Source organism: Anastrepha ludens, chromosome 5 (genome assembly GCF_028408465.1).
Source record: "Anastrepha ludens isolate Willacy chromosome 5, idAnaLude1.1, whole genome shotgun sequence".
Taxonomy (NCBI): Eukaryota; Metazoa; Arthropoda; class Insecta; order Diptera; family Tephritidae; genus Anastrepha; species Anastrepha ludens.
The window spans coordinates 38,474,460-38,496,183 of record NC_071501.1 but is presented as its reverse complement, the minus strand read 5'-3'; the positions used below and the strand labels follow the sequence as shown (position 1 = coordinate 38,496,183).

General features: G+C 36.7%; 1 protein-coding gene across 5 annotated transcripts in view; it reads right to left on the bottom strand.

Annotated features, from left to right (window-relative positions):
* Nucleotides 1–21,724, bottom strand: part of LOC128863950 (sodium/potassium-transporting ATPase subunit beta-2) — a 161,226-nt gene that overhangs the window by 51,641 nt on the left and 87,861 nt on the right. The window lies entirely within an intron of this gene.

Below are 21,724 nucleotides of genomic sequence, written 5' to 3'. Positions count from 1 at the left end.
TTTCTAAAGACTTGTGTGAGCGTATAATAAATGCAATATGCATAGAGAGAGAGAATTGCCGTAGAATATGGTAGAAAAAAATCTTTCTTTGTGAGATCGATGCGGGCGGCATGGGCCAGTAACGTTCAGACGATAGTTTCAACTAAAAATAGCTGGAAGGCTTCTACCAGAAAGGCTCAATTTGCAAGTTAATGCAATGCATCAAAAGCTTTGTCAGAAAAGTTACGATTGCTTAATAACTCTAGGGAGATAAAACAACATCTTAAAATACAAAAAAGTAGTTTAAGGAAATTTTACCGAGGAAGATGATGCACTGATTTTCGGGTATGGCGCGTAGTTGTCCATCTCGTGTTTACCAAATGGAAAGCGTTTTCCTTCTCCATAGTTAGCACTCAGACTCAAGATTAATTGCGTAAGCAGACATGTCTTTGCAGAAAACGCACACGGTAGGTGGCGCTGGCGTCGATACACTTAAGGAAATCGGTCGGTCGAATTGGTTCATATTTAGATGAGAGGACGTATTTTTGCAAAAATTTGCTCCAGTAACAATTTAATTTTTGCTGGAATTGAGATATCGAGGTAAATAGTTTTCATTCGATCTCATACGTGTAGGTATTACTTCGACTAAATGGAGGTAGGTGGAAACAAAGACGATGAAAAACGAAATTGAGTAACTTTGTCTGCCACGTCACATGGGACTTGGCAGCAGAATTCTGCTCTCCATGGCACATGTATCCACACACTGCGTAGACGAGTTGATTGTTGTTCAGACGACAACGAAGTAACATAGGCGGAGGCTGCATTGATTTTATTCGTATATCACCAACACAGTCGCAGATTTTTCGTAAGCAAACCACAGTCATGACTCCGATTAAATGAGCCCATCAGCTGATTCCTTCAATTCGCTGAGAGTTGGCTAACCTTGGCCACACCTCTATACATTTTTTTACCAATGGGGGAAAAGAGTCATGGTGACAGTTGGTGAAAAAGCTGTTTAGTTCAGAAAGGCAAAAGTACAAGTAGTGAATACAAAATTTCACATCACTTACCAATGAACGGTAGATTACCATAGAAATAATAGAATCGGCGCGATTTCAACTAATCAGTTTAGTTGCGTTTGTCTGTGAATCATTTTTACGAAGTGTTATATTTTTAACTCTAATCAGTGGATTTTTCAAGTGAAGGTATTTATCATTTATTTTATGCTTTTTTCTTTTTCTCATCAATAGATGGATTTGGAAATTTGCATGATTTAGATTAGTTATGTAGGTGAAGTGCTTGAAATACCGCATTGAGTTTTGTTTTATTTTACCGGGTCATGGAATATTAACCGCCAGCACGCAGTGCGACGCCCACGCAAGCCACACTCAATCAGTGGCAAGACAAACTCGAATCGCATAAGCAGGAATCGAGTTGCCCCTCCAAATCAACATCAACGAGCATATCGCCGATGGATGGCAGCCGCTAAGCGAGCTCTCCACCTCTAAGTATTTGGAATACGTTGTAACAAATACCGGATGTGCAGCATTAAGTAAACTCAGAATGGTTAAAATCGAAAACCGGCGTGCTATGCACCAAAAGGATGCCACTCCATCTAATTGGCAAAATCTATAAAACGGCTGTTCGTTCCACCCTGTTATATGGCACCAAAGGTTGGCTTCTAAAAAAGCTACACGAACGAAATGAAAATGCTGAGATGGTCAACATCGATCACAATGCTGGACAAATACCAAACCGATAGATTCGTGTAAGCCGTAAAACAGCATCGATTGAGGATCCAAGAAAGCGGTCTACGCTGGTATGGTCACGTCCAGAGAAAGCCTGCATCGGATGTGCCAAAGAAAGCTCAAGATATCGTTGTGGTGCTGAAGAAGCCAAGGCGACGCTAACATACATGGACGAAGCAGATATAAAGCGACAGAAATTTTGACTTTTTACGCTTAGCTTCACATAGTTGATAGCCTGAGCGATGTATTAAAATACAAGCACTCCTTTTTTATAAGTCTATAAGCTTTTAGAAAGCTAAAATGGTTTATAGATTTCACTCCACTTGAATACAAAGCATGATATGAGAGGATAACGGTTAAGAATGGGTTAGCTAAGGGGAACATACCGACTTTCTATAGTAAATTTTGCTACCATGGGAATTCTATGCCCCGAGGTATAAACACTCCACCTTGAAAACAAAGAGACATAGTGAAGACTAGGGACAAAGACTATTCCTATAGGCAAACCAAAGGAGTTTTATATCGATTCAATCATTTAGTAAATGTTAAAAAAGTATTCATGTAAAAAGTCCTAGTAAAATAAAAATGAAATTGGTGTTGAAGTATTTCAAGTTTCTGCACACAACAAACATTCATGCTTTGGATAGAGCGAAAAATCAGGTTCGTTCAGAGCATTTTTAGAAACACCCTGGCGGTGGCACATATCTGACAGAGAGCAGTAAGCGCTTATTAGATTGTCTACATATTTAATAATAATACCTAAGACTCAGACTACATTGCTCTGAATCAGCAGGCTCATTATGCAATTCAAATGACTTACATACTTAAATGTCCGTTTCGATAGGAGTATGACAAATCAACAATACTTGCGTTTGCTGAAGTAATAACTTCCCATGTAAAGTGTGTCTACGGTGGTATACCATAGTAGCTTAAGTCAACTTAAGATAAAGTGAAATTCTTTTCTTAATAGTGCTCTAAATACAACACCCTTAGCGTAATTTTGTAATTTCTATTTATTATCGCTATTCCTAATTTATATTTCTAGAAAAAATTAATGTGAGGACTGTTTGCTGGAATAAGGTAAACTAAAACTATTACAGAATCAACCCATAGTTTCTTTCATTCCATTCTTAACTACTAGTCTTAAAAATTATCTTATCAAAATATAAAAATTCAGAAGTTTCTAAAATCTCCACCCAAACTCTCACCTGCGAAGCATCCAAATAGCAATAACAAATCAGAAATGCAATCCGTGTAATCCGGATTAAAATAAGCTTTTCTCTCTACTCATTTCCCCTTCTTGCTCTCACAATCACTAACAATTGCCATGAGTTACATAGGCAAATTTCTAGTTTCATAGAGCTGATGCTAATCGAATTCCGTTCTATCGGCTGTGGCGTCGAACTGTTACCGCAATGACCTTACGCACTCTCCTTCCCTCCTTCCCTCCTTCCTGTCTTTCTATCTCTATCACTTTTCGTCTGCCATAAAATGTTATTTGAAATTTGCCTTTGAGGGGAAAACTGGTAACCACAAATTAATGCTGCAGCTAAAATTGCTGCTTTGGTTTCAATGGCGATAGCTATTTTGGTTTTTAATATTTTTCTTAGGTTGCCATATTTCAAGGCGTTAGCTTGTACACAATTTATTTTAGTTCACCTGTAGTCTGTGTGTAAATGGTTTAATAGAAAAATTTGCATTTTAATTGACAAGACAGCGAAAGTAAATATTGGATAGACGGCGAATTCGAAAGAGATGGAAGGAAATATTCGAAAATATTGGGTGAAGTAAAAAGCTCTCAATGTTGTTTCGCTTTACTTTGGCGATAAAATTATGTACAATACGAGATGTGTTAAAACAATATGGTGAATTTTCAAATTTTGCGGGCTACATACCTTCGAGACGAGTGCACCAGCATAAAAAAAATAGTCGAAAGTCGAATGTACGTAGCCCGCGTAGTTTAAAAATTCGCCTAATTTTTATTATTTATAGTTTTTTCTTTAACTACTATTGGAGCATAGGGGTCAGTAAAATTATGACGATGAAATAACATAGTTAAAAGTATCTTGACAAAAATGGTTCGAAATAGTTCTGTGACGAATTTTTAATTCCTGGCCAATGGAATAAGTGATCCGAATCGATGATTTTATTAACATTTTCACCGATTGTTCTACCAAAATGAAATCGTTAAACTCATTGTTACCTGTTATCGAAGAGATAATAAAAGTCGAACCTTCCATAAAAAAACCTCTCACAAAAAACTAAAATTATCTTTAAATTATCACTTTTCGATTGTGGTTATAAAGCACTTGCACTACACTTTTCCACGTAGATGAGTAGAAATGGGCGAATTGCTATTCTGAGAGACAGTCAAGCGTCAAATTGAATTTACTAGCAACGCATAATGGAAACCAGCCCAAATGGATCCCAGAACATAGAGGTATACCTGGGAATTAAGTAGCAGATGCATTGGTTAGGGAGGCTGGGACTTCGTAATTAGTAGGACTCGCGTCTTTCTTTGCCATGGGACAAAACGCCATCAAAGAGTATCTTAAGGTTACGAGATGTAAGAAGACGCTAAACTGGCCAAGCGAAGTCCATACTGTGGGAACTTCAGGGAACTTATATCCCTCCTTAACGGCAAACTGAGTATGCTCAATGCCATTGCGCAAGGGCTGAAGATTTGATCTACCGCCTCTTGGCGTTCCTGGGAGCAATCTCAGGAAACTCCAAAACACCTTTTCGAAGCTGATTTTGGTTTTTCAAGATTTTTAAAAAGATTAGTAATAACTCGAATAACTGCAGCTAATAACTAATCAAAAATGCCTACAAGTCCAAGCTAGTGAGTGGCTTTAGAAAGAGTTCGAATATCATTCATCAAACAGTGCCTGCTGGTACTGGGGGGAGCGCACTTTGAACATCTAATGTAACTTTGCTGATTTGTTTTGTTTGTTTAAATATAATAAATAAACAGGTGATTAGAAATAAATGTTTCAGAAAAGAATGACTTGCCGTATCTCCGAAACCGACAGTTTTTTCACCCATAGAATTTATGGAAATAATTGGAAGGAATAATTATGAAGGATGTATGATTCATAAGGTATTCAGCCGAACTTCTCCGACAATTTTCAGTGGCCATCTTTATGTTGTCGCTTAAAAAGAGGGGCCTACAATTGTATGCCCCCTCCCAATATTAAATGGTTTTATGCGAATATTTATCTTAGCAGCAAAACACTCGGACGTGCACTGAGAGGGGTAGCTATATATTTCCCATAGTGTGTCATATTCACCGTAGCCATTGAGCCCGTCCTCAAAACAATGGCATGCTCTCCTTGATAAGCTGTATGTAATAGAAGGCTGAGTATTCACTGCGAATGAGGGATTTCTACACGACAGATATTTTTCACTGAGCCACCTCTGAAGAGAGCTCCAGCTCATACATCCACAAATGGAGCAAATTTGTTACACATCTCTCTCCCTCTCTCTCTCTCACACACTCTGTTCAATTGACTAAAAGTAACATTTATTCCAAGAGTCAGCAAGAGTTTAGGGAATACACAATGGACTGCACCTTCAGCGCTAATCAAAAAAAGTTAACCAAAAAACCGCCTGAGTACACAAAAGCAGATTCACATTGAAATAAGCTACCAAACAGCCGTAGTCATCTAGTCAGCAAAGCCTCAATTTGATGCCTTTCAGCGATCTGTATTTGAGCTTTGACGCACGCACAGGATATGTCTATGAAAGTGGGCATTTAGAAAGGCCCGTCATACCCAATGTTTATGGCTCTGTTTGCCTGTTGATGTGCTTTTCCCGTAAGAAAGCACAACTGCTACAGAACTCTTTTTATATTGCGAAAATATGCTTGTTGTTGGTATAAAAAAGAGCAAACGAGCAAACTATTCCTGACTTACAGGAAGGGCAGCAGTTTGAATTACATATTTCCAGGAAATTTATAGATATGCTTTGTAAACATTTATATGCACTTCAATTCCACATCTATGCATGTGTGGTGGCATGTGTGTGCATATAAAAATTGTTGGGCATAACTCTTGTTATTTCGACATTTCAACTCGTTACTAACATACACACAAGTTACTACCGATTGCCAAGCACTATTTCAATTTTCTCTCTTTTTATGTAATTAAAATTGCTTCAAGGACTCTGACTGACAGATATGTGTATATGTATAGGTATGTACACCTGTACATATGTATATCTACATTTTGCTCTACCAATTCGCTTATTTCCACGAAATCCTACTCCTTAATCTCAAAACAATTTAAAGTTAGCTATCACTTTATTAAAAGAATGAACATAGAAAAATAATTACTGCTTTACTTGTTTCAACTTGGTTGCTAGTAACAGGAAAATTGCTTAGTAATAATAATAAACTAAAGTGGCAGCAATTAATTTTTTTGTTTTCCTAGTAATTTTACAATTTATTGATTACAAATGTTGACTGTGCTTTATGCGCTCTTCCAACCATTTGTGTAGGGAGAAGGGGAAGTGGATGCCAAATCCTTTGGGAGAACGGGCAACAGTTGACTACAAAGCACTAAGGCTAACTTAATGGAATTTTCTTGTTAGACGAAGTGATTTTTCTGACCTTTTGCGGTTTGCTGAAGTTATTTTGAAAACACAATTTACCATTACATTGGAGGGAATTGGGAAAAAGCAGTAACTAGGGGGGCAGTGGAAGTCCCTTAACACTATTTTTGAACTGTGAATAGAAATATGAAAAAAAAAAAATTTACTAACACTTAAGGAAAGAGAAGTTGAGAAATGAGAAGATGGGAAGATGACTCAGAGCAAGAAGTCTCACCTATAGAGTAGATGTATCTATGTATTTGTGTAAGCTGATAAACGAATTGGAAAGAAAATGTCTTAAGTGATGCACTCAGTCATAGAAAGTCAGCAGTAGTGCTTCAAGCTAATTAGTACTACTACTTGTTTTCTTTAAAAAACCCAGTCGAATAATATCTGCAAACGCTGACGAATTAACTGTTCCTTTCAAACCAGGTGTTGACCAAGTTAAGTTAAGTAAGACGGGCTGCTCTTAAGAGTCCACTTAGTACCCACAATACCACTCTGGCAGCGATACTATTACTTACTTCTGTTATCGTAGCAAATTACCGAGTACTATATAAATATCCAAAATTAATAAAAAAAAAAACATTTTTCTAATAGCGGTCGCCCCTCGGCAGGCAATGGCAAACCTCCGAGTGTATTTCTGCCATGAAAAAGCTCCTCATAAAAAATATTTGCCGTTCGGAGTCGGCTTGAAACTGTAGGTCCCTCCATTTGTGGAACAACATCAAGACGCACACCACAAATAGGAGGAGGAGCTCGGCCAAACACCCAAAAAGGGTGTACGCGCCAATTATATATATATATATATATAAATATCGGTAGTCGTAGCTGAATGGATTTGCAGGTGACTACCATTCGGAAGTACACTTGGTTTGAATCTCCGTACAAGAAACATCAAATAAGAAACATAAGAAAATATCTACCGTTCGGAGTCGGCTTAAAACTGTGGGTCCGTCCATTTGTGAAACAGCATCAAGATGCGCGCCACAAACAGGAGGAGAAACTCGGCCAAATCCCCCTGAAAAATTTAAGCTCCAATTATATTATATACAATATATTAAATAAATATCGCTAAAAAGTTACTCGCGTAACGAGTAAAAAATGGAAATTATAAAAATCCGACATTTTTTTTTTATTTCTTTATTGAACGGAAATTCATTTACCATGTTTTTTTTTTACTTTTTTTTAATTTTGCGAACGGAAATGCACCAAAATTAATATGTTAACACTTAGCATAACAAATTAAGCTAAAAAAATATTCCCTAACTGAGGTCCAAAAAATTTCGAAATATTTGCCTGGTAGGCGACTTTTTTTCAGTCTAATATATTTTATACGCTGCAAGTTTATTGAAGTTTATTGAAGTCAACTCTCAATCGAAAAAATACGCCGAACTGAAATTTATATGGGCTACTTTGACACGATGGAATGAATTTATGATGAAAGACATTATACATTTTCTATAATAGCAAATATTACAAGAAAGCAAGCATCAAGTAAAAAAGTTACGAGTATTTCCTTGCAAGTACATTTAACGCTTAGCCCCGAGCACACTTCTGCCCTTGCGGAGTCCAGTAAGGATTTTGCCAAACGGCGAAACCAATCAGCACCTTAGGTGCTGTGCGCACCCTCTAAGAAGTGACAGTTTATAAATAGAAAACTGCCGATTTCCCTAATTTATTTTATCTATTCGAACTGCCGGTACTTTAAGATTTTCATTAATTTAAAATTTTCTAAGGCATTCCAGATATATTAATAATTATATACCAGATATATTAATAATTATATACCTAACTAGGGACTTTTGTATTTGCCTCTGCAATACTATTTGTATACACGAAATAATCGCACAAGTGCCTATAACCATCAAGCAATGAGTTTCGCCTTTTCTTTTCAATTTCATTACATGGACACTTCTGTAAGATGATCCTCTCAAGCCAAAAAAGGAACACCAAACTCGAAATTTAACCAAAAATTTATAATTTAAACTATCAAACATTGATGAGTTTGGGTAGAGTTACGTGCCGAGCGAAGAGAAGAGAGAAAGATGCACGTGAATTATTACCTTTTTATTGCGGTTTTATTTACTTGAGCGGGATAGCTTAATTAGTTTCAGTGCTGCTAGCAAAAAGGCTGCTACTAATTAATGCCAGCAGCAATCGCTTAGATTACACTCACCGCAGGCGTGTAATTTATGTGGACTATTAGGCAGAGTGTAATTATGTCTTGAGGATCAGCAAGTCTATGAGAAGAGTTTTCGTTTTATGTGTGATGCGCAATAAGCATTCAGCTTGGTTGTGGTACGCAAAAAGTGTGGACTATTTCGTTAGATGGCTGAGAGGTACAGACATTTGATAGGCGAATGAAATAGAGAGCACATGTCGCTCAAACAAACATGAGGTGAGGAATATGTATAAGTATTTTAACAAAACTCAAGATCGAATATGGTTTTGAGATAAAATAATTGATATGGATTGAGAATGAAAAATTAGAGTCAAAAATTACTCCAAGGTCTTTGATCTCATCCGCAGATTGGAGGGCATTATTAGAGATATAATTATAATAGACAATTGTAAGATATAATAGACAGTTGTAGAGCATCACGCGATTTAGAGTAAGTGACTTGAAAATATTTTTAAAAATTCAATACGAATATGTACACCAAGGAACCGTTATACTCTCAAGAAACAGAAAACTTTCCTAAAAATTGACAAAATTGCGAACAGTATTGGCCTTTTTGTAAACAAGGGTAAAACCAAATATCTGTCGAAATCGAGGTGACCTGCACAGATGCTAAATTTCCATGTGGGAGCTTATAATTTTGAAGCACTGCAGCGTTTTAAGTATCTAGGAGTTATGTTCGCATGTAGCGGTGATTCAACTTCCGCAGCTAGGGATCGTATTAACGCCACCAACAAAGCATATTACGCCCACCTTTGTTTAAAGCTACAAAGTTAACTATGTACAAGACCCTTATTCGACCAATCCCAACGTATGGTTGTGAGATATGCACTCTTAAGGTTGATGACTGCGCACAGACTGCTAGCATGTAAAGAAAAATTTTAAGAAAGATCTTTGACCCAATAAGAATGGATGATGATACCTACAGAATTCGATTGAACTCTGAACTGAACATTCTAACTCAGAACGAGACAGCTGTGCGTATTCTTAAAGTGCAGCGCATAAGGCTAGGTCAAGTGATCCGTATGTCTGCTGACTGTACCGTGAAGAAAGCCTTAACAGGAAAGCTAATGGCCGTGAGTTCCAAAGGCAGACCGAGGAACCGTTGGATAGACGCACGATGGAACACGACCTTAAGAAGTTGGGAATACGTCAATACGAAGCAACAGCTCAAGAGGAGCAAATTGAAGGAAGCTTTGACGCGTTGTAACGCTATGAAAAAAGAAGAAGAACTTTTAATGGAGTTGCTATGATGAGAAAGTTCTCAAAGAGAAGTACCAAAAGTCCGTTCACATAAGGAGGGATTCAAGGTTAAAATTCTATTTTAAGATGTCCTCAGTAGAGAGATCCTTAAACTGTTATCAAATTACTTTTAAGTCTTATCTTTAAATATTAGATTTAAGTTTTTATTTTGTGCCTCTAGTCTGTAAGGTTTTACAACCATAGAAATGAAATGAAAAAAATAAAAATGAAAAAAAAAAATTCCTGCAACAATTTCCATAATTGCTCCTTTCTACATTATTTTTTTTGTCTCAGAAAATATTTAGTCTTCCGCCTGCGTGTGTCTACCCTTTATTTATAGAATAAATGTGGAAAATATTTCACCTCTCTTTTGCCGCACTTGCACTTACTTGAGTATTAACATAAGCAACTTATGGCTGCATATATTCGCAGTCGCACAGAAGGCAAACGCGTTTCTTCCTCGTTTTTATTCGTTCTTTATTTCTTCCACTTTCCTTAGTTACAGTCATTATGTGGATACTTTTAAGAGCACTTCTGTGCGCGCAATTTGTAAAAGATATATAGAATGCGCCATGAAGCGCAAATAAATATACGCTGAAGGCAAGCAACGATACAGTAAATGTTGTAAGTAAGTTGATGTATATTTTTAGCAAAACCATAAGCACCATTATTACTCGTTCTGCGACAGAAAGCCAGATAAGAGGTAGAATATAATAATTTTTTCAAAAATAATCTAATTTAATTTGAATCATTTGCAGTGTGTTAGTTGTTGTTGTGGTGTATCAGTGTAGAGTGGCTGGATATAAATACGGGTCGTTCCGGTAACGTAGAACGGATTGTCGTGGGAACGTAAATGTGTATTACTCAAATATAATTCCGTTAAAATAGGCTGAAATGGGCAAAAAGTACCCCCAAAAATATTTGCTAATAAAAACTATTGAACATTTTGCCTTCAATTTCGTTCAGGAGCCGCACCACTCTGACGGCTAAATAAAATTTTTTTTGAGGAAGTGCATGTAAAGGACTTGGGGCTTGTGAACAAAATAATCCGTAATTGTGAAAGTGGCATAAGTCATTTATTCTTCGCTACAAGATAATTAAAAAAATCTGTTATTATTCAAAAATTTGTTTATATATTATTAAAAAAAATTTGATTGCTATATTTAAAATATATATTTTTTAACTATATTTAAATAAAATTTTAAATATAAATATAAATAAAAAAATATATTTTTAATTTAAATTTTGTTTTTTAAATATATTTAAAAAAAAATTATACTATGCACCCTGTAGTATAAACATGCATAAATGTGGCTATAACTTCCCGAAACAATTATTATATTTTGCTACAACTAACTCAAGAAATGAAGAAACATGCGGTTATCGTCACTTTATGTGCAAATCACCCCGATTTAAAAATCCTTAATTTTTATTATTGTGTCCGTTCATTCGTTCATAAGGTTCGTCGTAAATTGAAAGCATCAAGCGGCGATGCAGAATCTGTTGCAAAACACCAAAAACACGAGGAACGTTCTGACACTGTCCGATCTGCAGAATTTATTCATTGCCGAGGACCCTTAAATATCAATGAGGACCCTTGCGAGGGAGGTTAATGTTTCATATCCTTCGAGTCGTCCATGCAGATCTCCATATATATATTAATCCTAGGCTATGTGCATAAGATTTTTTATGTCGAAGCAAACACGAAAAAAGCGAGTTATTCAATCAAAACATCTTCTAAACAAAATTAAAAAGCCTTAAGCGCCTGAGATGTTATGGTTTTTTTTTTTTTTGACAAAACCGGAGAAATGATAAATGGTTAAGCCTGCCTGTTGTCATGTACGCGAAGTTTTAAGGCACTGTTATGGTTCTATGTGTTGTGAGCAACAAAGGGCATGTCATGCCACTACATTTCTTTACATAAGGATTTTGAGTGAATTCTGCGGCATATATCCAGGCTTTAGAGGCATTAATGACACCCTAGAATGATATGTAGTCCATCCACACACCATTTAACAAGACTCTGCTCTTTCACGCAAAGCGATGGACACTCAAGATTGGATGGCTCAAACTCCCCAGACCTTAATCACCTAGGTCGTAGTTCAGTGTGAAACCAATAACTATCCCCATAATACCATTTCTTCTCTGATAGCTGCAATTAATACGGTTATGGTCAATATGAATAAGGAGCATCTAATTCAGGCATGCAATCGTTTCCGAACCCTGATCGAAGATGTTATTGCAGGTAATGGAAATTTTATTGTATGATTTTATAGATATATAATAAGTTAATGTTATCTAATGGGAACTTTTATTAAATTTTGTTCAAAATAAAAGCTAATTGGTTTTACTACAAAGTTGTCCTCAAATACCGGGTGCACACGGTATTTTTGGGCTAAACGGCCAGAGACTGAAATGGAAATTCATTATGAGTGTTAAGTTTTCCACAATTTTCGCAAAAAAAAGATTATGTTTTTCAATAAACGAACTAAATAATCACCATACAAATAATTTAATATTATATTTATTTATTTTTCCGCTGACTTTGGCTTGCTGGTAAAACATAATCTAAATAAATCACTTTTTTTGTTCTTTCCCTGTTAGGTGAAATATCCTAAACGTAGAAATCATCTTAATCAACAAAAGATTCATCATAAACTTTAGGAGGTGTTTTGTAGCACTGTTATAAAGAGAATTTTTGAAAAATCGTATGCATTGATTTTTCATCACGTATTCGTCTGCATTATTTTTTTTTCTTCTCATCGTCGAGTTTTCAAAAGGCTTGATGGAAATAATTATTGCAGTTCAGCTTTCATATAGGAAAGGGGTATTATATTTTTGCTGTTGTTGTAGCAGCATAAATATTCCCCATACATGTACGGGATGACGGTGACTGGAGTAACAGGCCTTGGCTTTATATAAAAATCCAAGTCGTTTCGGTAGCGTGTTTTAGACTGTCGTGTGAACGAGGCGTTGCCGTCATATTGGTTGAATGATAAAACTGATTTCTTTCTAGAAATTCTATAAGAAAAAGGTTATTTTTTAACGACTTTTACTCTATTAATATACAAGTCGATAGATATAACTTCCGCTCAACTCTGCTATATAACTTTAATCAAATTGCTGCCTCAGGTGACCCTGCAGCAGACTATCCAATCATTCCCTTTTTGAAGAAAATTCACCAATAAATGGTATATCATAGGATTTGAATCTTTGAATCAAAGCTCCGTGGGGGGCCAATAATTACACGAATACCGATTACCGGAATATCGAACTTAGTGCGCAAAAAATTGATTGTTGAACTACTTATGAGGTACGTAGCCCCATCTTGTGGAAGCCTAAAGTAGTAAAACACATTTACTTCTTCAATGAGGTGCTAAAAAATAGTTAAAGAACGGCCAATAGTGCATTCCCATTTCACTTTCGTAGAAAATTAGGCGGCATTTTCGCCCCTAAAACACACCAAACAGCTTCAATCTAAGAATTACTTGGTTTCCGGTTTCCTACGCCTAAGCGCTGATTTTTCGGACCACAAATAAGCAAACAAATTTTGTTTATTAATTTAATCGTCTAGTTAAAAATGCGCCTCATTTAGTATTTGAACAAATTCAACGCCGTTTTTGAGGTACTCCAAAACATAAATGTATAGAAAAGCGATTGTGAGTTAATTGTACCTTAGAGCGAATGAGCCAGCATTTTTATGCAGAATTTTTCTTAGTCTAATTCGATTAATTTTTAAATGCCTATATCTGCGGCGTCTTGTTGTTCTCGTGTTTATGAGCGCACTAATGGCAATAGTAATAATATTCTCGATTAAGTCAAACGGAGATATTGGAAGGTACATGGGAATAGGTTGAGCTGTCTGAAGGGTTTGAATAAGGAATATAAACCCTATTGCGAAGTGGCGGGTTCCTTAAAGTAAGTAAATAAAAAAATAATTTCTAATTTTGCAATTTATCCAGCTAATTTTCAAATATTTCAAATACAACGGGGCACAAAGTTAATCATTCAACTTTGTTTTTAAATAAATTGTAAATATTAAGTAAAAAAATAAAAAATTAAAAACAAAAACAAAAAATTAAATTAAAAAAAATAGTAATTAAAAGATTTAAATAGAAGAAATGATTTTGAACGATGTACATTTTTATTATGACTTTTACGCGCTCCATTGCTTGTCTGCTTGGGTTATTTTGTATGTAATTTCGTTTTGCAGTACACACTGTTTTTTGAACGCGGAATCTACTGTGAAAGTAGGTATGTTTGCATGTATGTATGTTTTTAAATTTTAATTTTCTTTTTTTTTATTTATTTTATTTGTATCTTTATTTTTTCCAATATTTTTTTAAGCATATGAAAAGATGATACTGAACTTTAAAGTAATCGCAGTCACTATCAAAATACTTAAGATGTTATTAAAAAAGAACCCTCCCCGTGGCTCATCCTTGAATATTATTAATTACCGCAGCTTGTTTCATTTTATAAGAATTGTAATACTTAAAGTTCTGTAGGGCAAACAAAATCTGGCGGCAACATGAAATGCTCTATTTACTTGTATATACAAACACATATACACGTACAATTACAATTTTCTCAACTACAGTTACTATGTGTAAATATGTATGATACATCTGAACAATATGGTTTTGCTACGCCAAGGCTGAACAGTAAAAAAAAACAAAAAAAAAAAAAAGTATAAAAATGATATGAAACTGTAAGCTAAAAGAAAAGACAAAGCACAAAAACAACACAAAAAACAAAAAAGTAGATATCCATCTAGAGTAGCGAAAATGCCAAATTAGATTATGTAATTTGCGAGTGAGTAAAGTGTAATTTATTTGCAACCTGGCAACAATGACGAGCGTATAAAAACAAGAAAGTTAAAAAATCAAAACAGGTAGAGGTGCTTTGAGGCCTTCCTCTATATGTTTGTATGTAGTTAGAAGCATGGCTGTGTTGCTTGTTTTTGAGTCGTGTTAGTACAAGGCCAAGTGAGTGCTCATTACACATACTACAACAACAAGAACAACAATATTGCGCATACATATATCTACATACACTTGTGCGCGCTTATATTTGTAGAGATGGCCGTTTGCTTATTCACTACTCTACAAAATGCGTGCCTTTTCTCCTGCTTTCCATCCACTGCGATGACCCACACTTACGTTTTCTCTGGCATAATTTATTGTGAGCGTGGCCGAAGGTAGCAAAGAGCGATAGGAGAAAAGGTGCAGAAAGTGAAATGCTGCCAGCAAAATACATTTGCACTGAAATACTCGTACTATGTATGCATGTGCTTCTATGTATGTATGTATATGTAAACGTCTTTTGAGAATTCTTTCTTATGTGAAAATATCTATTCAGCTCTAATGGCGATGCGTTATGCTGAAAAATCACCAACATATCAGCAACATTGTATTCCTTCTCCTTTATGTACGAGTATGTGTGTATGTACGTATTCATGTGAAACACAATAGCCTTTATGCTTGTATGGGATGTGTAAAGCGTGATTGAGACGGATAAAAATGATTGCATGTGAAAATTAAGGAAAGTGCAAGTGATTGTACAGGTCAAACAGAGGCGAAAAAATTGTCGCAGGTGATAAGTGATTTCCGTTACTTGCACTACTGTTATTTACGCGTATAATAAATTTGAATTTTTATGCATCGGGAAAAAATATGAAAATCGCCTGTAGCTGTTGTCGATGTCAAGGGAATATTTGTCACAAAGGATTTAAAAGCAAAAAAAAGTTTACTTCATATTGGACATTAAAAAATACCTTTGAATCAGGCCCCATGCCTTTATTAGGGTGTATATTCAGAGTCGAAAGTAAGCCGGCTCCTTATTTGTTAAAAAGAGGTTTAAGGACAACCATAGTTTATTTTAATGATAGTCGAATTAGTACCTGGTTTTTAGTTTAGAATCGGCTTTAAATTTAAACTCACCACAAGCTAATACTAAATTTGGTTTTAAACTAATTAAAATCTGTCGGTGAACGTAATAAAAATTCTTAATTTTCATGACGTTAAACGACAAAAGATTGTTAAGGTATCCTAATTCATTGAATTAAATGAAAAGGCCTTTTATATTCAAAAAAAATTACCAAAATCAATGTGAGTTTTGAGCCACTTTATTGTACCAAATGCTGTGGACTATACAACAACGCCCTATTTTCTCTGAAAATACGGATTAAAAAGCAGAAATTGAAAATTTGAAAATTCTTAAAATGTTTGATTCTTTTAGACAGATGATTTTTTACGAAATATATTTTTATAAAAACAAAAAAATAAATAAATAAATAGTCAGAACTGCTCTTATTATTATGAACACAAGTGTATTTCCATATATCAATAATTTAATTATATTTATTTATTTATTTAATTACCTACTTATTTATTAAAAATATAATTATGAAAAATTACAATACATTACGAAATGAACTAGCAAATAAGATTGGCGGCCTAAAATAATACTAATAGATTTTTTACTTAATTAAACAGTTGGCGGCCGCCGTAGCCGAATGGTTGGGTGCATGACTACCATTCGGAATTCACAGAGAGAACGTAGGTTCGAATCTCGGTGAAACACCAAAAATTAAGAAAAAGTTTTTCTAATAGCGGTCGCTCCTCGGCAGGCAATGGCAAACCTCCGAGCGTATTTCTGCCATGAAAAAGCTCCTCATAAAAAATATCTGCCGTTCGGAGTCGGCTTGAAACTGTAGGTCTCTCCATTTGTGGAACAACATCAAGACGCACGCCACAAATAAGAGGAGGAGCTCGGCCAAACACCCAAAAAGGGTGTACGCGTCAATTATATATATATATAACCAGTTGGACACCTTTTTTCAAATCTTCGGTTGGGCACCCGGGTCTGGCCTTTCGGAAGGAAGTTGATATGGTCAGAAAAATTGATGCAAGGCGAAAAGCTTCATCGAAAAACTCGTTCCTATTGCATTGTATGCAAGAATCCAGTACGCCAACAGCACTCAAGAATCTCTTATACATCTTTTCCTTGCCCTTCACCGAATTCATAAATAAATATCACTTAATATTTTAAAATACTTTGCAATGTTATCCATTTTTTTCAACCTTCTTCGAAATGAGACAAAATAAAGAACAAAATAAAAAAAATCCTTTTTTGACAAACCAAAATATTTTAAGCGATTGTTTTTGCTTCTGTAGGTAGCTCAATGCACGCCAAGACCAGTGAAAAAGGTAAGAAATTAAGAATATATAGCTGCGGTACTTAAAAATTAATTACAAATGAGGTACAATTGCCACATATTCCCATAGAAATGAAGCTGTAACTTTTTAAATATTTTTTTTCGTCTTGTTCGAGGATCCTTCTTGGAAGCTATCATAGAAAAGGTATCAGCTCGAATTTCGGTATGGGTCTTTAATCTATATGTGAAGTTTGGCATTTCCTCATCACATTAAAAAATATTAGAATTTTAGTTATTTTTGGCAAGAGAGCGGATGTTGCAGACTGACGGCATTGGCCCTTGTCCTATAACCGACACTTTGATTAATTTGCAAAATCTAAATTGCAGACTAGCCTCAACCCTTATGGACTCAACCTCAGACAGACAGAAGTCTTCACGTCTAATATACGCTTTCAGAGATACCAGGGATCTACCGATGTTTGCCTGGACCCTCCGCTACAAAGGGAAACTTTATCCTCTATCTGAAAATTCGGCTGAAAACTTAACTAAAAGAATCATCTTATTTCTAGTGAATACAGCTTGCATGAACGATGGTACAACGGACCTTAATAGCCTTGTTCTATTGCAGGACTAATCCCAGGGAACACTTTGGCAAAAAAAGCAAATGAGGAGAGAATACTTTATATAAGGCTATTTGAATTCGAGGATAGAGCAAGGCGTGACGAAATTGCAGCAGAAGAAATGATTTTTGCGATCGCGCACTGTCAAGACCGGTAGAACAGATCACTTTAGTTAATACCCGTCCAGGCGACGTAGTTAGCAAGCAACCATTTCTTTTTGGTGGGTGAGGTAGGGTCCAAAATGCCTTCGCACTTACAGCGACCGTCGTCTACTGCATCGTGTGGTGTGGCTTTGCCCATGCGGTATAGGTATCTCCGGAAGTATCGGTGGCCCGCGAGAAACCGAGTTAAGAAGTAGTTCACTTCCCTTAAGTTCCTTTGGACCCATTTGTCAATTGATAGAATAAGTTTCGCCGTCCATCTGCCACTCGGTTCAGTGTCCCATCGGCTTTGCCACCGCGGCATGGTTTGGCATATCCGTTCGTTCCCGGACCATGAAGTCGACGGGTATCTGCCCACTGATCACGAATATTGCTGCGCCTGAAACAGTGCGGCCCAGAAAGTAGTCTGCAGTCAATTTGAATACCTAAGTATTTCACTACTTTTTGGGTCACTAAGGACGTGTCGCTTATTTGCATGCTGACCTCGAGTGGCATGTGACCTCGGTCATAAGGATGACTTCGGTTTTATATTTGGCGAGTTCCAGGCCGTGGTCGTCAAGCCATATTTGCGTCCTTGACCGCCGCTATATCGTCCGCGTATCCTACTAGATATGTATCATCTGGCATTTCAATGTTCAATATCTCATCATAGCTCAGATTCCGGAGAACGGCGCCGAGAATAGATCCTTGAGATGCGCCAGACGTTATCGCTTTTGTTTTCTGACTGGTGTGTCGTACAGTAGTTCACGCTCACTCAGGTAGCTCTGGAGAATCCTTAGCAGGTATGCAGCTATTCGAAACCTTTCTCGCAGTGCCTTTATAATGTCTATCCATCGTAGGCTGTTAAAGGCGTTTCGTACATCAATCGTGGCCAGGACGGTGGTGTGGTTCGGGAAGTGACGCCTGCCTTGAGCGCTGCTTACCACCTCTTCTTTTGCGCCAAGGGTTGATTTCCCCCATTGGAAACCGTATTGCCTTGCCGATAATCCTCCTGGACTTTCAACAGACTCTGCAAGTCTGCGCTGTTTGAGTATATGAGGAAGCGACCATGGGCGAACAAACTACTACCTAACGCAATTCCTTTCAGGGCACGTGGTATTTCGATAACAACTCTATAGATTTGGTTATGACAGTTCACCAAACCTCAGACCTGCTCAGAGAGGGAAGTATATGTTGATCACGTCTAGAGACAATGCCCACGCTATGATCCCGAAACCTCTAAAATCTTATTTGGAGAAAGCATTGTGGATTTTACGCTGGACGAGAATCAAAATGGAAGGGAATCTGCGCGCATGTAACACTTATTCATAATAATCTAAGACGCGCGAGTTTTGGTAGGCGTCGACAATAACTAAGAGCCTTTGAGCTAACCAGCCCCTTGAGGTAATACCTTCTTGGCAGTTCCGCGGGGAGGGTCATAGGCGTAGCTGTGGGGCTACAAGTCGGGCACGCTGCTATTCCAATATAGCAGTACTCATAAGAGTTTCCACTTCACGCGGCGTCATCCCAAAAAAAATGCCGTGTTCTCTAGATCCTTTATTAGTTTTCCTTCGAATACTCTACTCCATTTAATTAACTTTAGCAGCTTAACAAGCAAAAAAATTGATTTTCATTTGAACTCTTCCGCTTCCAATAACTTATTGCTCCAACTAAATAGTTGCCGTTCGTCATTACAGAAAATTCTTTCGAAAATTGCTTACTCAGTTTAGGGCTACAAATAGAAATCATTTAAAGAGGTGTGCGAGATGTGTGTCCCACAGCCACGAACCGCCACACGTCCAACTCACACGCAAAAATGCTTTCTGCAAAGCTTGGTAGATTCTTACTTATTTGCGCCCGTTGCACTTCAAAGCATTCTTCAAGCGTACACGCCCGCCCATACAAATTCTCAATTATGTGCATGCGAACACGCACAAGCAGTTAGAGAAACTCGTACGAGTCACTGAAGTGAAAAGACACAAACCAACAAGTAAACGCACAAACAGGTAAAAAAGAAAAATACAGATAAAACCAAAACGAAAATGTAATGAGATGAATAAGCCGAATGTGGAAAATAGGAATTGGAATGTAGGAAAAAGTCAAAAGGCAAGAGGCAGTGGCGGAAAGTGGAGTAAATCGGATGCGCAGCGTTGGAGCAAGCATTGCTGATTCGTTATATACCAATGCCGTGAAGCTAAAAATATATGAATTCTTTGAGTTTTCTGCTTATTTTCAAACGCACTATTCATTGCACCTCACCTAATATTTGACATGTTTCCAGGTAGCGACTTCCTTGTAAATTAAAGTCGTGATTTTAAATTGCTGCTATTAGTTTTTACTGAACTTGAGGGATACGCAAGCAAAAATTATTGGAAAAATCCAAAGAAAAGGCAAGGTATTTCTTTACTTTAAATTGAACCATCGATCAGTGTGTGCCCAGGGTAATGGATGCTCAATACATCTGCATTCAACCGGTTACTGTTTGGTAACAATACAGGTTGGAACTCCACTCATTGCTAAAAGTGGGCAACGATGAACTATGTGACTTCAGCTGTGTCGGGAAAAATCCGTAACGGTAACTGGTATAGCATGCGAAGAAAAAACAGTGGCCTTAGATGGATGCACTAGAGTTGAAAGAAAAAATATGAATACAGTAAGACGTGCAGGGAAAACTTTTCATAGATTGGAGCACTAGACTTAAGCATTCGTGAATATAGGAGATTGATTCGATAGAAGAGAGAAAATTATATTATTTTTACTATCATGGAATAAAATCTGCCTGATAGAAGGTACTTTATTGAATTAACAACCTAATGCTATAGAATGACAATGAGTTTGGAGTGCTGTAATGGATGCCTTACTCTGCCTTATCTCTATCCCTTCTCTTGCTACGAAAAAAGAGGTTTTCAGACGAACATACCGATTTGAAGTGTTGCTTAAGTGTCACATAGGTTTCAGTGTTGCGGAGAGGAACGATGGCGAAAGGACTCTTATTAAGGTGTTGATACCTAAACGGCAGATCTTAAGTTCCAGTGACGGTTTCGATATGTCATCTATCAGCGAACAAGCGAGCATTCTGATAGCTAGAACCGACTCCCATTCACTGGTTCTATAGTGGATGGATTTCTAATAGTTTCCAGCAGACGAACCAGCATATTTTCCGAGACGGAAAGTAATTAGCCGTTACTCACAAAGTGTTCGCTATATCTGTGACTGTTAGAGAGGGGCTACAAAGAAAGCAATGTTGTAGACAAGGTACTCCGCTAACAAATCGGATAGCGAAGGGACAAGGCCTACACGAAAGATTAAACTCGTAAGTATTGTACAGTACCGCTATAATTTTATGGATCACAGGGCATACAGCTATAAGGCTACAATCAAGCGATTTTAATCACAGAAACATTATGACCACAGACATAGTCTCAAGACTGTCTATTTACCAGTCATAATAAATTGCATTTGTACCTGTTCTGGATGAGCCTGTTTAGAGAAATGTAGTTCCAAATATGTACAAGGCGTCTCAAAACTCGCAATACAATTTATGTGAATGTCTCGCTTTGACTAGATGTGGATCAATTTAAAGTATATTAAAGTATGTGTAGGTGGCTGTATGGTTTTTAAGAATGTAGCTACTAATGACCTCTAAGCTTCTTAGCTCTCATTAGTTTGAAGCTTCCTTGTGATTTGGAGGTTATCGACTTCTCATCGGGATATAAAAAATCTTTTGGATAGCGTTCACCTCTATTCTTCTGTTCATGTCATTACGAATATCATTTTTTACAAGATGTGACAGTTAAGCTTCAAGAATTTGTCACTGAAATTCAAAAAATTAAATTTCAAGCAAAATTGTATTATCGACCTTCGCCATAGTCTCCCTCATTATTACAAACTCGCTTCTAGGATTCGAAACACACTTGATAGTCTTCCGAAGTTAGCACCGCGATTACACTTTATTTGACCCATTGCACGTTTCGAGTTTTAACTAAATTCTCGGAACTTGACTACCACATTTTATTATTATTTATTATAATTGTTCATAATTTTACTAAACCATCATGATTATT